Below are 16,324 nucleotides of genomic sequence, written 5' to 3' on the forward strand. Positions count from 1 at the left end.
GTATCCTATTCTATCATAGTCTATAATGAGTTGGCTGGGTTTGCGGGAGAAGGAGCTTGTTGACCTGACTTCCAGAACAGCGGTCAGGAAGGTGTCCATACACGGACACCTGTGCCCCCTATAAAGAATTTAGGAGTCTCCCACACGGACAACCAGAAAAGGAGATTGCCACGTCTCAGCGACCTAATCTGATCCCACTACATGGTCTCTTTAAAGGCATGCCAGAAATTACATGACTTTCCGGCACGCAATGTAGAGAGAACACTGCCTTTAGACACCATGTTGCGGAACCAGATCAGGGAGATACCTGATTCTTTGGCTAAAAGGAGGACCCTAGGAGACCCAAGAGGCAGTAAGTAAATGTTAAAGGAAATTGTTAATATTGCATAAAACTGGATATAAAAAAGGAAAAATCAGCAAGAGAAAAAAAATATTCGTTCTGTGGCAATGGTGGTTTTGGGAGGCCAGATTTGAAAAGAAGGCCAATTACATATACTTATGATGGTGTTAACCCATTTAAGACAACATAAGAGTTAATTGTCTGGTCATTTGCAAATACCAAGCCATTTTGTGTTAGAAACACTATTGGATATATTTCAAGGCTGTTGTGCATGTGCGTAGAATATGATAAGAGTTCTCCGGTATTTGGTATGTGTTATTGTAATGGTATAATCTAGGGTGGTATTAAAATTGTTGCTGCCATGCAAAGTATATTATGTCATTCCCAGTTAAAACCAATATCTGGTTACACTTACATTCATTACTTTATATTACATTACAACATATTTTAGGGTGTACAGGTGGCCAGGCTAGAGTGACCACAATGGTCATTGTTTCCGGCACACATAATTTTCACCGGCTAGAATAGGTATGTGCGGTTATGCACCGTGTGAGAGATAACTGATTTAATTCCGTGCGTTTATGCAATGTATATTGTCAACTTCTCTAATCAAAAATAAAACTATGTTGCAAATGAGCAGGGGAGGGCTGCCACCTTCTGGCTGGGGCAGAAGATAAAGCGACAAAGTCCTATCGTCCCCTTGGCATCCCCTGACACATACTTACACAAATGTACGCACTCATGCTAACACACACTTACACATACTCCCACACTAATACATAATTACACTCTCATGCCAACACACACACACACTAACACACACACACATTCATGGTAACACGCATTCCCTTTCACATATACACATTACATTGTGTACCGTGACCTATATGTACTACATGGTGTCTGCAATCAACCTGTACGTACAACCATATCTATTGGATACATAGGTATCTTTAAATAGTTCAACTTGTCATGAAAAAACATTTCTTCAGGTAAAACTTATGCTGTTTATAGGATTGACATCTACCTATAATTATAGCAAAAGTGTGAAAACACTACTGCCCTCCTACCAGGGTTGAAGGGTTGCTTGCAGAGGTGTGGTTTTATAATTGACATCAAAAATGTTTTCACATTAGAGAGAAAGGAAAGCGAATTAACTGAGGTAAGTGAGAGGAGGGAGACAAGAGAAAAGAAGAGATGTAAAAAGAGGTAGGAGAGGCAGGAAAGAAGAGGCAGACAAGAAAAGGGAGGGAGATGAGATATAGGAGGAATGAGTAGATAGAGAGAAGACACAAAAGAGAAGAGGAAAAGGGTGCATGTAAGTGGAAAATGTGGGGTGGGGCAAGCGGCAAAAATAAAACAGGATAGCAAGAGAGAAAACAGATAGAAAAAGCAGAGTAACTTGAAAAACACAGAAAGAGAAGCCATTAAAACAGGTGCAAAAAATAGATACAGAAAAATAATTGTGTTCTCTTTCCTGTGTTTTTCAAGCTGCTCTACCCTCTAAAAGAGACAGCAAGGAGTACTGTTTTTGCTCGATTATAAGACGACCCTCCAAAATTTGAATATGAATTTAGGAAAAAAAGAAAAAGTCTGAATATAAGACTACCCTATAGGAAAAAAGTTTTACTAGTAAATTTTAATTCACATGTAAACTATTTTTTCCATATTTAATAAAAAGTATGGTTGAGAAAAATGCATTTCTTGTTTTGATCTCCTTTGATTTGCCAACCTGCCTCCCAGATATGCCACTCTACCCCCTAGATAAGGCTTATACCCCCCATATGCCACTCTGCCCCCCCAGAGATCCCCAGACTTGCCCCCCGTGCTCCAGACTAGTGGGGGCAGCCAGTGCTCCCCGTGCTCCAGTCTAGTGGGGGCAGCCAGTGTACGTCTGCACAATGCGCGTAGATAACCTCTGCTGCCGTCTTATAATTCAGCAAATATGGTAGTATCGTTCCTGTTTAATTCTTTGATTAAACAAACTTGTTATATTTGTTCATTTTAAATAAATGTTATCGTTTTATTGTTTCACTTATCCAGATTTCTGTCTCTGTTCTCTTGCTGTTCTCTGTGTTTATGCATTCTTTTTCTATTTATCTATAAGTAAATTAAATCAACACATGTAAAAGAGTACGGTTCATAATTTAACGTAAACACAAATCACATAACACTTGACAAAAGATTTTGAATGCCCATCCCTTTAATAAATTGTAGTCTACCGGTCTACGGCCACACTTGGGGAGCTTTCCCACTTTTGGGAGAGCGGCGCTGTGAAGGGGCAAGACTAATTGTGCATGGAGGTGTAGTAACTTACATGGATTGGGGTCAGCCCCGGACAGGCTTCAGTGGTAGGGAAAGCGGACGGAAGTAGGGAAGAAGTGATTGATTATAGGGTTTGGCCAAGAAGAAACTGACCCAGAGACCAGAGCAGGGCTTCATTCTAAGACTCGATGAAAAAACGAAGGGCGTTCCAAGGCATGTCCATGACTAATTGGAGTAATGACCCAATGGCGGGATGCATAGACATATATTTTTGCTAACATCCTAAATACATCTCCTACATTCTTTTAAGATTCATATATAAACGGTACATAATCAGGCATAGAAAAGAGGGATCGTTTACATCCCTCAGTCCACATTGAACCCCCTTTCCTACATGTCTAAGCACATACACCCTTTAAAGCTAAACAAGGACATTTTCATTAACAAGGACATTAATAGTCATTCTTATCTTTCACTGCAATTATTTTAAGTATGCATTTCTAATTTTGCAGTTGCTTGAGATGATTGCATTTACTTTAATTAGGTCAAGTAAGACCAGAGAGGAGCAGATATGACTTCATCCTATGCAGAAAAAGGAAGTTTCCCTTAATTTTCATCTGTTAAATACACCACAGCAAAGAGCAAAGGGTACCTAAGGTTAAAAGAGTGGGTAAGTTAGTTAATTTTTACAAAAAAACAGATTCTGATTTAAAACAGATTGCTTGTTAATTCATCATGACTTTAATTTCCAGGGCCTTTTTTTTTACCCTATCCTTCCGAATTTTCAAAGTATGACGGTTCAGCATGGTAAGTGAAAATGACAGCCTTTAATCAGAAAAAAAAAGAAAACGGTTGTTACGGAAAAGATTGAACTATTAAGCTGAATGTGACTTTTCATAGCTAGAATTCAGAAAGCCATTGTACGTCTAGATAATCCTATCTACTGAATTTATGTTTGAAATAATCTTGTACGCAAGGAGAATTATTTGTTAAGATGACAATGAAAGTCAGCATAAATTAATTTGGCCTTGGAGACTGCATGATGTCATTGCAGCATGTACTTTTGGAGAAAAGCATATGAGTAGATCAAAATCAGAAGCATTTTGACATTGAGACATCTGTCCTGATTAGCAAAATTGCTGTTATTGGTGTCTACATAATGGCAGCTGAACGCGCATGATGCTCATCTGGCACAGTGCATGAGCGCACTGTAGGCAATTGACCTTCAGGCATTTCTACAGCAGGTAATGGGGTGGTAGAATCTGGTTGCACACATATATACCCACATATAAACAAATCCATATATAGTTCTCCTATATGGAACATACAAGGTGCTTGAAGAATGAATGAATGAATGAATAAGGGAAAATAGAAACGTTTTAGAATGAAGAACGGTTGCATATCCTAAATATGTATGCCTTTTGGACATAGGGCAGAAAAGGAAGACATTAGAGAAATCAATATTTATGAGACTGCAATCTTCTACTACTAGAGTTGGAAATGCTTTGAATACCTCACAAAAAAAAAAATATATATAATATTAAAGTTCAAAAATGTGTTGAAAAAACCCAAACAGGTGAAATATAACTAATATAGTAAAAGCTAATGCAGATTCTATTCTTGTTTGATTTTGTCTATGATTATGATAAATGATATATATATATCTATAGGACTTTTAAAGACAAGGAACATTTATAAAACATATTTATACAGTATGGTCCATATGGACTTAAATTACTCCACTGTAGATTGAGTGTTTTTACTTACAGTATTTATTTGGCATGTATTGGGAAACAATGGATTTTGTTTTCATTTGTACTATTATATCATGTCATGTGATACACAGTTTGCCTTAAGCAAGGTATCCGTTAGTAGCTAAACTAGAAAAAGATATAGGTTTTTCTGATGTAAGAAATGTTAGCTGTATCTAAATATAAATATAGGAAAAATGCAAAGGTCGCCAGAAAAATAACAAAAAAAATATTTATATCCACCCATTAAACATATGTACATAAAATTTAATTTAGTCTTTTTTCCGTTGCACCTCAGCCTACAAAAACTATAAAGCAATCAATTTCTACTAAAGCAATGAAACAGAACACAATAGAGCTAAATTGCCAACTTGCTCAAATATCCATCATATCACTACAAAAATACAGTCCACATTTTTAGAAAAAGAGAACTATTATATGTGGTACATTTAAAAAAATAAATAAAATAAATATTAATCAAAAAAAATAATAAAAAAAATATATATATATATATATATATATATATATATATATTTGTACTAAATGAAGACTGAGATGATAAAGTTGCAGATGTTAATGACAACATTACCTGCTGGTGCTGGAAAGCATTAAGCGATATGATGCCATTATTAAATCGTACATGCATCATCTGTGCATTAGTTATGACCAGCTGGGATCAATTCCAACACAGCTTCATATGCACGGTAACACCTGCCAATGAGCTACATTCGCTCATTTTTGCTAAAGCTTTCTCTAAATGATATAAATGAAGCAGCTGGGGGTGTCTGCCGTTTCTTCATCATTAGAGAGTTTTCGTCTTCCTCCGTGCAGGATGGCTCCAATTATATTTGGGAGTTCTTTATGTTGTAATGTTGCATGAAATCATCACCGCTGCAACTGCATTATATCCTTCCTCCTTGAAGTGTTTTCTTTCTTAATCCTGTGGTTTGTCTCGGAGCTGTTTGTGTCACACTTTCTTTTGACATAATGTACAGAATCCTGGTTTTCAATTTAATGTTAATGCTACTTTTCGAGACAAAGTCATAAAGGATCGTTAGAGAACTCATTCTTTATTGTCCAGCCACAATTCAACATGAAAGCTCTAACAGAATTCAATGGATTGACTACCTTCTGCTATTAATATGACACGTGTTGTTGTCAACGTGAAGTTTTATAAAGCAGCACAGCATTATGGTATACAAAAAGCAAAGATACAGTGTTACACATCAAAACAGAGGAGGCTCCACTGGACCTCACAATCCAGTGGGCTCAACATGGCGTAGAACATTGCATGTATTTAGTGGAGCCTTAGGCACTAACAGAAGAAAAGTTCAGCTTGGAGCATTGATAGGACATGGCAGTCACACAGAATGGCTGATATAGCTTTAAAAAAGGGAGTTAGGAGCTTAACAATAACACAAAGTCCACCATTCAACTCTGCCACTGGCCTACAACAAGATAGTGTGTTGTATCTGCTCTCTGAGGTTGATTTAGGATTATGATCAAGAACACCAAGGAATAAGTGGGGCAACGTCCCAGGGTTCAGTAGAGAGCCTAAAGAGAAGGGTCTCCTTCACCTTTGGAGAGCATGGAGAGCATGGAGAGCCTGTTCAGAAAGCCTTCCCGAGAACACCTTGGATTCCTTACACCTCCGGTTGTGGGAGTGAAAGTCCTGGCCAAAAACAGCTGCTAGGCACATAATAGGTTCAAGTTACACAACCTTAAATATATGATTGGGGGTGACTTATAATGGGGTAGCGAGTCCAAATTTGTGTCAAAGACCTGCTAAACCTGTCAGATGTTCGTGCCGATACTGCAGCCTATTCGCCAACATTTTATAAGTGTTAAAAGTAATTATTTATCATTATTACATGGCTTTTAAAGCTCATACCTTTACCAGGATATACACCATTTACTAATACTATGTGCAATCATGATGAGTTAAATTCTTCAAAACTGCTTCAAATTTGTTTTAGGTTCTCTAAAGTGCATTGTATGTGGGGAAAAGAAGGTATACCTTATTTAAATTCTATGCTTTTATATATCAGGGCATAACATCTCATCTGTTCTTTAACAGGTCTAGAAATTAGGTAAATACAACCTGAGATAAACAACACATAACATATTACACCAGGTCATGATTTATTCAACAAAAATAAAGCCAAATATACTGTTCCTATCCAAAACAATACATAACCCATAATATGCATGCACAGAAATTATATATGTTTATTGAGCATCCAGATCAAACCCAAAAACTGTTTGCACCTAAAGAGAAATAGGGCGATATGATAGAAAAACACATACAATATTATACAAACTATAATTCTTTAAATGTCTATGTACAGCAGGCAGACAGCGCTCATAAGAGAAAAATTAAAAGCATGCCTCTTTGTAGAATATCTGTTTAGGAAACCTTTCACCGTGATCCAGTAAAGTTTACATTTTTGTCATATATCAAATTTTATTGACCTTTACATATAATATTAATAATATGACACCCATATCTGGCGAGAGCTAATGTCCCACAGTAAAAGATTATGTTATGTAATTACCTGTTAAAGAATGACAATAAATCTCTGGTTTATTCATATGATGCAATGCGGAAAGCAGCAAGACTTACAAGATGTTGGAGATGCAAGAAAAGGCATTGCAGAAAAACATTGTATCTGCTAAATAAAAAGGAAAAATATCACATCACTCCATAAATATGTATATCAGGGTCATGATATGTCTTCTTTATGTCTCCTTTTGTCCTTTTCTTATTAATAGTTCTTGTCTGACTCTTCCTGCGTGGGACCTCATTCTTAGTGAGGGTCACCACCATTATGCGCTTATCAGACAAGAGCATCTTCATTTGCTGTCTTTAGGTCTTTGCTTCGTTGATACTTATCACTGTGCTTTGCCACGTTTCTAGTGTGTCAAGTCCACCATCTGAACCCTTTGATGTATCCAGTCCGTTTCGTACGCAGAAGAGTTTACATCTAAATGTCTTTACGTTTTTCAAGATTGCGTCTTGGAAAGGTTTTCTTACCTGGCAGCTGCAGAGATTTTGTTTGAGTGATATCGAGATGTTAGACATCAACACCAAAGAGGGGATGGTTTTGATTTTTGAATCTTTTATTGAATTGTTTGGTATTAAATTAGACAACAGACATCTAAAAAATGTAAGACATACAGTACTGAAAATCATTAGAGAATCGTTAAGAGTTAAAAGAGAATCTCGATGTTCAAAGAACAGTTTGTAGTAGGATTCAGGTCTGCGTAGACAATACATGGGTTCAATTTAGCGGTATAGGTCAATCTGGATGGATGCCAATATTGCATGGAATCAGAATAAGCACAAAAGTATGATAGAATAATGTTTTTGTAAAATGAAGAAATCTAAGGAGTTTTCTTGAACAAATGTTCTTCGAGGAAAATAAAATGTAACCATTCTTAATGCTATTCCACCAAAAATTGGTGGTAACACATTTTTATATAACAATTCCTGGGTGATCACTCAAATGGCACCATTTCATCCTGTTTTAGCTACTTAGCATTCTATAAATTGTTAGATACAACCAATTGTGGTTTGTTTAATTGGCACGTACAAAAACATCAAAGTCATTTTTAAAGCTGTAGGACTAGATTAAATAGCAAGCTGTGATTACAAAGATTAAATTGAATCCAGATCCTCTATCCTTTATGTAAGAAATTATTTTCTGTGGAACAATATAGTTTTACCTGAATTAGATCAATAAAAGTTCAAAAGGCGTAATTTCCTATACAGACTCTTTAATTAGCAGCAATTGAAAGAACCATCACATATATGGTTTCTGTTGTTGTGGGTATACATTCAATTGTTAATTTACATTTTTTGGTTAAATCATTTAAATTGATAACATAGGCACAGTTAAGTCATTAAAAATGTATACTCTTAAATGAATCGAATAGAGCAGCAGACAATTTAGTTAATCCGGGGATAGAAATGTTGATTTGTCAGCTCTTTAAAACAAACAAAATTATGGGCTTCACCATATCTGAATAGCTGAATCGGGGTCGATCCTAGGGTTTTTGGGGCTTAGGTTGAAATTATTTGCAGGACTTTTGTTCTACAGGTGAGGATTATTATATTCAAACTCTAACACACACACACTGTCATATACAAAAACAGAAGTTTCCATCAACAATATCAACATGTGCTACTCACAGCTACACCGCCATCATACTGGCCATAGCCTACGTGATACATGGTTATCATGGGAGTGGGCCACCACAGAATCGTTTGGCATTGATTTCTTAAGGCCTGGTCTACTGCTGACCCTGACAGGTTGTGATGATAATTTGGTTACTGAACAATATTAAACATTCTGTTCCTTAGTGAAGACTGGACAAATAAGTATGAAAATGTATTTGAAGGACTATGGGGTGAATGCCCAATACTTTATGTTTGCCAACATATTAGGATACGTGTGAATGGATTGACCAGCAGGTGGCACTGGTGACCCAGAGATTATGATTACAGATTATCTTGGTGCTACAGGGACATTCAGCCGTATAATCATTACATTGGCTGTTCATGAAATGCACCTGCCCTACAATCTAATCCAGGCATGTCAAGACTTTGGTATCCACATGATGTCGGTCTACAGTTTTCAGGTTCAAGAAGTACCCTTATGGTGAAAAACACATTAACATAGTATAGTTTTGGGTGACTGTTAATAAAACAAATAAAAATAATAAATTAAACCAAATAACCAAATTAAATGTAATACAATGTTATAAAACCACTAATTCAATTATACATTAAGAAAGGGTTTGCACATTTCAAATGTATTTTCTTGTTTCTAAGGTAAACTCTTTTGCAGATCAGAGGAAATCTCACATAAGACAAAGGGTGAAATTCCCAAAGCTCTTCATTTAGCCAGTGTGTTATTGGGTCCGATTTTCAATTCCACAAAATCCTACTGAAATTTGAGACTTTTCTTTCAACTTGTAATTAACATGCAAGTATAAATGGGTAGGTGCGAATTTAATATCCGGCTGGTAACGCACGGCCACATGTTACACGCTTACGCTCACGGAGTGTGTGGTCATGCGTATGTCAACCAGTAGCCACTGGCCTCAGATTGCAAGGGCTGCTTTTCTTCCCCAGTCCAGGGGCAATGAAATCATCCATCAACAGTAAATATATATATACACACATACATACACACACACATACATACATATATACACACTGCCATTCAAAAGTTTGGGGTCACTCAGAAATGCCCTTGTTTTTGATGTAAATAACATTAAATGGATCAGAAATACAGTGTAGACGTTGTTAATGTTAATGTTGTAAATTAGTATTGTAGCTTGAAATGGCTGATTTTTTATGGAATCAGATGCCCTTTATCACTCCCATCACTCCCGTGTTCCAATGGAACAAGCTGCGTTCGCTTATCCAAGTTAAAGCTTAAAAGGCTAATTGATCCTTAGAAAACCCTTTTGCAATTATGTTACACAGCTGCAAATTTCCTTGTGTTCCGTGAAGAGTGACCCCAAACTTTTGAATGGTAGCGTATATTTAATTAAATTCCGGATAAAAAGAAAATTTCTTAATGAAAACTGACCTCTGCTTCCCATTGGTAATCAGACCAAGACCCGCAGACAGTAAACTTCCTGCGAAGGTATCAACAGTGGTTGTTTCGCCACTAAAACGCGCTCATTAATAAAAGCGGTTAACTGCTTCATCCTGTCAGGTTCCGAACAGAAAACAAAGTCTAGATCATAAATGAAAATGAAACACGTACTTAAAGTGTTTTAGTCAATAAATCCCACGGTCAATATTTTTTTCTTTTATGTCACATTGTAACTGTGAAGGTTTTATTTTGTCATAAATCTAATGTCCGCTTATAGCGTTTAACGTGAGGATGACCAAAGTGTTTTTATAATCACAGCCCCTAGTGCTTTGGACCTTGGCTATGAAGTCATGGTATAAAAAGCATATACGCATACTGTAACCAGCTACTTCTTTACCAACAAAATGTCAGTTTGGTTTTTTTAAGAACAATTATGTCATTTCTTCATAATCCCTAATAGCAAAAATGTTAGCTCTCCACTCTAAGAAATACTCCAGAAGGCACTAGGCCCAAACACATTTAAGAAGTGATTATTTACTTTTGAGGAAGGCAATGTATTTTATGTATGGAAAATAATTTATAAACGCACTAGATGTCCATATGTACATTATTGTGCTGTTACGGGCTTTACAATATTGACACTTATACCAGCTGGAAAAGACAGGCATCACGGTGGAGAAGAGGGGCAGAGGGTTATGGACCCTAAAGAGAGTCAACTTTTACGCTCCAGCAGAATAATAGCCATACCTGGGAACTCTCCGGGTTTGACCTGAATCCTCCGGATCTTGACACGCCCAGCTCCCCGCCCATTTTCCCTTTAAATTGGGGTGTTTCCCACTGCCGTCAGCGGGACCGCCCACCGACATCAGTGTGCAGCCTTGACAGCGTTCCGCAAGGGAAGGCTCCGGGTAGCTGGAGGCCAGATGTTCCCAGGTATGATAATAGCCCTCACTGTCCATTTGTATGTATATATTCGTTAAAGTATTAGCATTGAGAGGAGGGGATCAGTAAAAACAATAATATGTGAAGTTTTAATCATGGGAGATATTAATTACCCAGGTATAGAGTGAAACTAGTTCCACTAAGGGCAAGTTTCTTATACCGCTAAATTATTGTTGTTTATGTATTAAGCGCCAGCAAATTACGCAGGGCTGTACAATTTAAGGGGCAGTTGACACACATAACAAATATACATTAATACATAAACACATCAGGAGTTAAGAACCCTGCCGCTATCTATCCTTACTTTTATACAGCGTTCAAGTAAGGAATGGTGGGCTTTTGAGGGCTCCGCTCGAGACCTTCAAATCTAAATGACAAATTTATGTCACAATTCGTAGAGACCCCAACCAGAATGGATGTCTGTCTGCAGTAGCGTACCTAAAGGGGTGCCATTCATTAGGGGGTGCCGTGATGGCCACCGCAGCTTACCTCCCACGTTACCCTAGGTATGCCCCTGCCTGTCTGGATCTGGTAATAACTAACAATTAAGTAAGAGAACACTTGGGAAATAGTGACCATAACATGGTTTCATTTAAGATTGTTGTTTTTTTAAATTAATCTGGTAACTACTCCACCCAGACACCAGAAAATGGCATTGAAACATAAAAGCGAGGGCTCAGAGTATGAAAATACCAACAAAGCCTGCGAAATGGCTAAATTGAAAAATGAGAAACTGGCTAAATTGGAAAAAAGGAGAGTAATTTTTGTATGTATGTAAATGGGAAAAAAGCTAAAAAACAGAAAGTGTTTTTTTTTTTTTTGCTATTTGACATTTGGTTAGTGAGGACCGAAAGAAAGCAGATATTTAAAATATTTTATTGTCTTCTGTTTACACCAAGAAGAACCGATGGCTGAGCCCCTGCTGGCTGGTTTTACGGAACCATTGCAACAAACATGGGATTGGTTTACACAAATTAAACACTGTTAAGGTAGACAAGGCTTCAGGGACAGATGGTATACAACTAAAGGTACTTAAGGAGCCAAGCCTATTACCCAATAGATTGGCATAAAGCAGATGTGGTGCCCATATTTAAAAGGGAACAAAAGTTCTGCCGGGCAACTACAGGCCAGTGAGCTTGACATCTGTATTATTTGTTTTATATAGCACCATAATATTCTGCAGAGCTGTAGGAAATTATTCGAAGGGTTGTTAAAGGCATACAATCAAGAATACATCTCGAATCAGAATATAATTAGTAGAAGTCAGCATGGTTTTGTGAAAGACAATTCTTGTCAAACCAGAAGAAGAAGTCAGTATCAATATAGATCCAGGCAGTAGATGTACTCTATTTGGACTTTGCCGAGGCATTTGATACGGATCCACACAAAAGGTTACCGCACGAATTATCAGAAATAATATTTCCTAGTGTATTGTATCTTAGGTTCCAGTTGTATTGGAAATTCTCTAAAATATCAAATGCAAAGTGTGAATGGAAAATTTTCAAACTGGTTCAGGGTATTAATTGGGAGTTCCCCAGGGGTCTGTCCTGGGTCCACAACCTTTTAATTAGTTTATAAATGATCTTGCATATTGTAATGAGAGCCATGTTTACCGTCTGCTGATGACACAAAATTAGTAATACAGTAACTCTGATGTTTCTTTTCGACAGAAGGGTTTACACAGAGTAAGGGGCTGGGCAGGCAAGTGGCAAATGAAGTTCCATACAGACAAAGGTAAAGTTATGTATTATGGGGAAAAAAATAATAATACAACATATACTGTCATTTGTTATCTCTCTGGGAAAAACTGCTAAGGAGACGGATTTATGTTTAGTTGTAGAACGGTCAACAATGCCAGTCAGCAGCTGCAAAGGCATGTAAGTCAATGGTTAGACCTCACCTTGAATATGGGGTACAATTTCGGGCATCGGGACATTATGGAACTAGAAAAGGTGCAAAGGATAGCTCTTTGCAAAAGACTGAAATTTTTACATTCACAATGTAACATTCTAACTGGACCAAGGTAGTCTGTTGGGCAGACTAGATGGGCTGAATAGTTCTTATCTGCCGTCACTTTCTATGTTTCTGTGTTAAAAAATTAATATGAGCATTGGAAGATCTTGCTTATGAAGAGGTACTAAAAAAGTAACGTGTTTTACAAGGTGTTTTTTCAACTTAAATTACTGTTAATATGCAGAAGCCAGAGGGCTTACCTATGTCCTATGGATGACAGTGCAGGGGCAGGGCGAGCCCCAGGCAGGCTTTAGTGGGTGGGGAGTGGGGATGAGGTGGGCAGAACGTAGGCTGGGAGTGGGCACGGCGATGTACCCCTCACTTGCCAGGAGAAATAAGAAACTAGCCCAGAAAAGCAGGGCTTCAACAATAGACTCTGGGTCAAACCAGGTGAGTTTCTAGGTATGAATATAAGTCATTTTGATGATTTATGTTGCTATTCTATAATATTTAAGGCATGAGAAAATTGCCATAGTTTTATGAAGGTGTGATAAATGTTCCCAATCTATAAAATCTATAGGGCAATTATAATGCAGATCATCAGTACAGGAAGGTATGATATAGGTTTCCATGTTACACACATAAGGTATGTTTTTCAATGTACATGTATCATTTAGTTTAACTTGTAAACACCATTCCATAGGTTCACTTAGTGTATAGAACTAAAAAGTGACATATGTGCTTCCAGAAACTAGATTTGCCAGCTACAACATACACAGTTAATACGAAGTGCTGTGCAGAAAAAGCCACAATGTACGAGTGTAACGGAGATTCAAAACTAGGCTGGATGCCATCCAAAAGTGATCAGCAGACAGATGTTTTGAGAACTGAGAAAGGTTACTAGCATGAATGAAAACATATTTGCTTGTTAACTGTAAAACTAAACTCCCTTGCAGCAACGCACAAGGGGTATTGTGTTTCTACGGTCTGCAATTGACATGGCTTTGATACAGAATTATTGCTTTTTTATTTTAAAACAAGAGTTGATCTGCGAATAAAAATAATTAAAAATACTAAGAACAGCCGTTTATAATACCAAAAAAAGTGTAATACAATGCATGAAAAAGAAGAAAAATACTTTTTCATTATATTTAGGCACAAGAGACAACTTAGATGCCATCGTCTCAGTTAGCAGCAATATTTAAGGATAGCTGGTTGAGCCAGAATATGGTTGGTTTACATGGAAAGTATTTGACAAACTTACAATATTTCAAAATCCACAAGCCATACCGCTAATGTCATAGATGCAGGAAATGATTATATAGAAGCAGGCACAAGCCCATATTTCCTACCTTAATAAATCAGTGTAGTCATGTGTTTTTCCATGAATAATGGTTTACTAAGGCTCTATATTAGCAAATCCATCTATTTAATAGAAAAGATGTGGGTTTTGGAGAGGGGGGAATTTGGGGTAAATCTAGGTAAATGACCCAGTTAATATTTCAACCAAAAACACATTCGGAGAAGACTGCCAATCAAGGTAAACGTACACCATCCAGCTCTGACTAGGACATGCGTCCCAAAATGGTCTATGTAGATATCCTCCAAGAAAGGAGCAGGCAATGGATTTTGGAGAAGATATTGACTCATGCTTATGCTCTAAAAAGGCTACATATTAAATTGAAAGTAAAATGGAAAAATAATTACTGAATCAAATGGTCCCAAGACTGATGATGATAGAGGGAGGACAGGCATTAGACAGGTCCAGTGTCCACTTTTTCCCTTACCACCGGTCATAGTTCAATCATACTTTTGATAAAATGTATGCATACAAGTGATTTAGAGTCCTCCCTGGAACTAAATACAATATACATATCTCTGTGCATTATTGTGAAGTAACAGAATTTTTTCTTTACCCTTTACTCTGCTCAACATTTTCTAGTTATGGTTGGTGGAGGAGGCTGTCTCACTCACTCTAATTACTATTTTTTCATTTATTTTTAATACGAACACCCTCTAAAGTGGGGTAAGCAGGCTGCTTTAATGGTTTAAGTTTTCCACGGTTATGAAGACTCCCATGTTACCTTGCCGCCTTAGACCTGATCTGGGGCAGCACTCACAGCCATGACCTGCGTTGCTGTCCTGCTCTTTGCTTGTTCTTCATGCCATCACTGGTCTTCCCTGTGAAAGAGCACCGGGATGGCATTGCATCCTTTTGCTCAACTTAAGATATGAGAAAGATGCGATAGTTACAATTGACATCATCGGTTTCCTTAACTAGGTAATCTAGGGAGCTTGATCTCCTAATAGATAGATCTGCCCCAGAAAGGTTGCCCAGAATACAGCACTGGATGTTCAGTTCTGCTCTAGATATGACTAACAAAACATGTTTATAGAGAAGTTTAGGATTAGATTGAATCAGTCAGGATATGAGATATGGTTATTCCCAGTCCAAGCCCAAATGCCTTTGGAAAATATCCCACCCAAACATTACCTATTTATAGCAAATATTTATCGACAAAAACAGGACCATTATCTTTATAACCATTGTGATATTTTGCTACCATCCGTAATGGAAAAAAAATACTTTTTTTCCTATCACAGCAGTACCTTTGGTTGACCTAGAATATGAAAATAAACATAATAGCCGAATAGTTATTATTTATCTGTAATATGCATGCTGCCTTTTATACACCTCTTAGCTAGCAAGCATGTCCTGGAAAAAAAAAACATACTAACTAGTAACACATCAAAATACATACACTGCTAGAAACAACATAGATAAGAAGAGGTTTCTCTCTCTCTAGTGTTCTTATTAACATAGGATAGATTCAATACCAAAAGTATGTGGACATCCCTCCTATTTCTTAAATTTAGATATTTCAGCCACATTCATTGCTCACAGGTGTATAAAATCAATTACATTTGCAGCCATGTTCATCTGCAAATGTTGGCAGTAGAATGGGTCATACTAATGAGTTCAAATGAGACAGTATCACAGGATGGCACCTTTGCCACAAAACAGTTACATTTCTGGCCTGCTAAATCTGCCCCAGTTCACTGTAAGTGATATTATTGTGAAGCGGGTCTATGAGTAACAACAGCTCAGCCATGAAGCAGATAGACCACTCACACTCACAGAGCAAGGCTGCCGAGTGCTGAAGCATGGAGCACATAAAAATTGCCTTTCCATTGAACCATCACCCACTAGAGAGTTCCAAACTCCCCCTGGAAGCAACATCAGCACAAGCACGGTGTGTTAGGAGCTTCATGTAATGGTTTTCCAGGGCTGAGCAGCTGCCCACAAGCCAAAGATAATTATGTGCAATGACAACTATTGGCTGGAGTGGTATAAAGCACGCCGCCACTGGACTCTGAAGTAGAGGGAACATGTTCTCTGGAGTAACTAATTCACCAACTAGATGTCTGGTGGACTAATCTGGGCTTGGCCAAAGCCAGGAGAA

This window comes from Spea bombifrons, chromosome 5, assembly GCF_027358695.1.
Source record: "Spea bombifrons isolate aSpeBom1 chromosome 5, aSpeBom1.2.pri, whole genome shotgun sequence".
Taxonomy (NCBI): Eukaryota; Metazoa; Chordata; class Amphibia; order Anura; family Pelobatidae; genus Spea; species Spea bombifrons.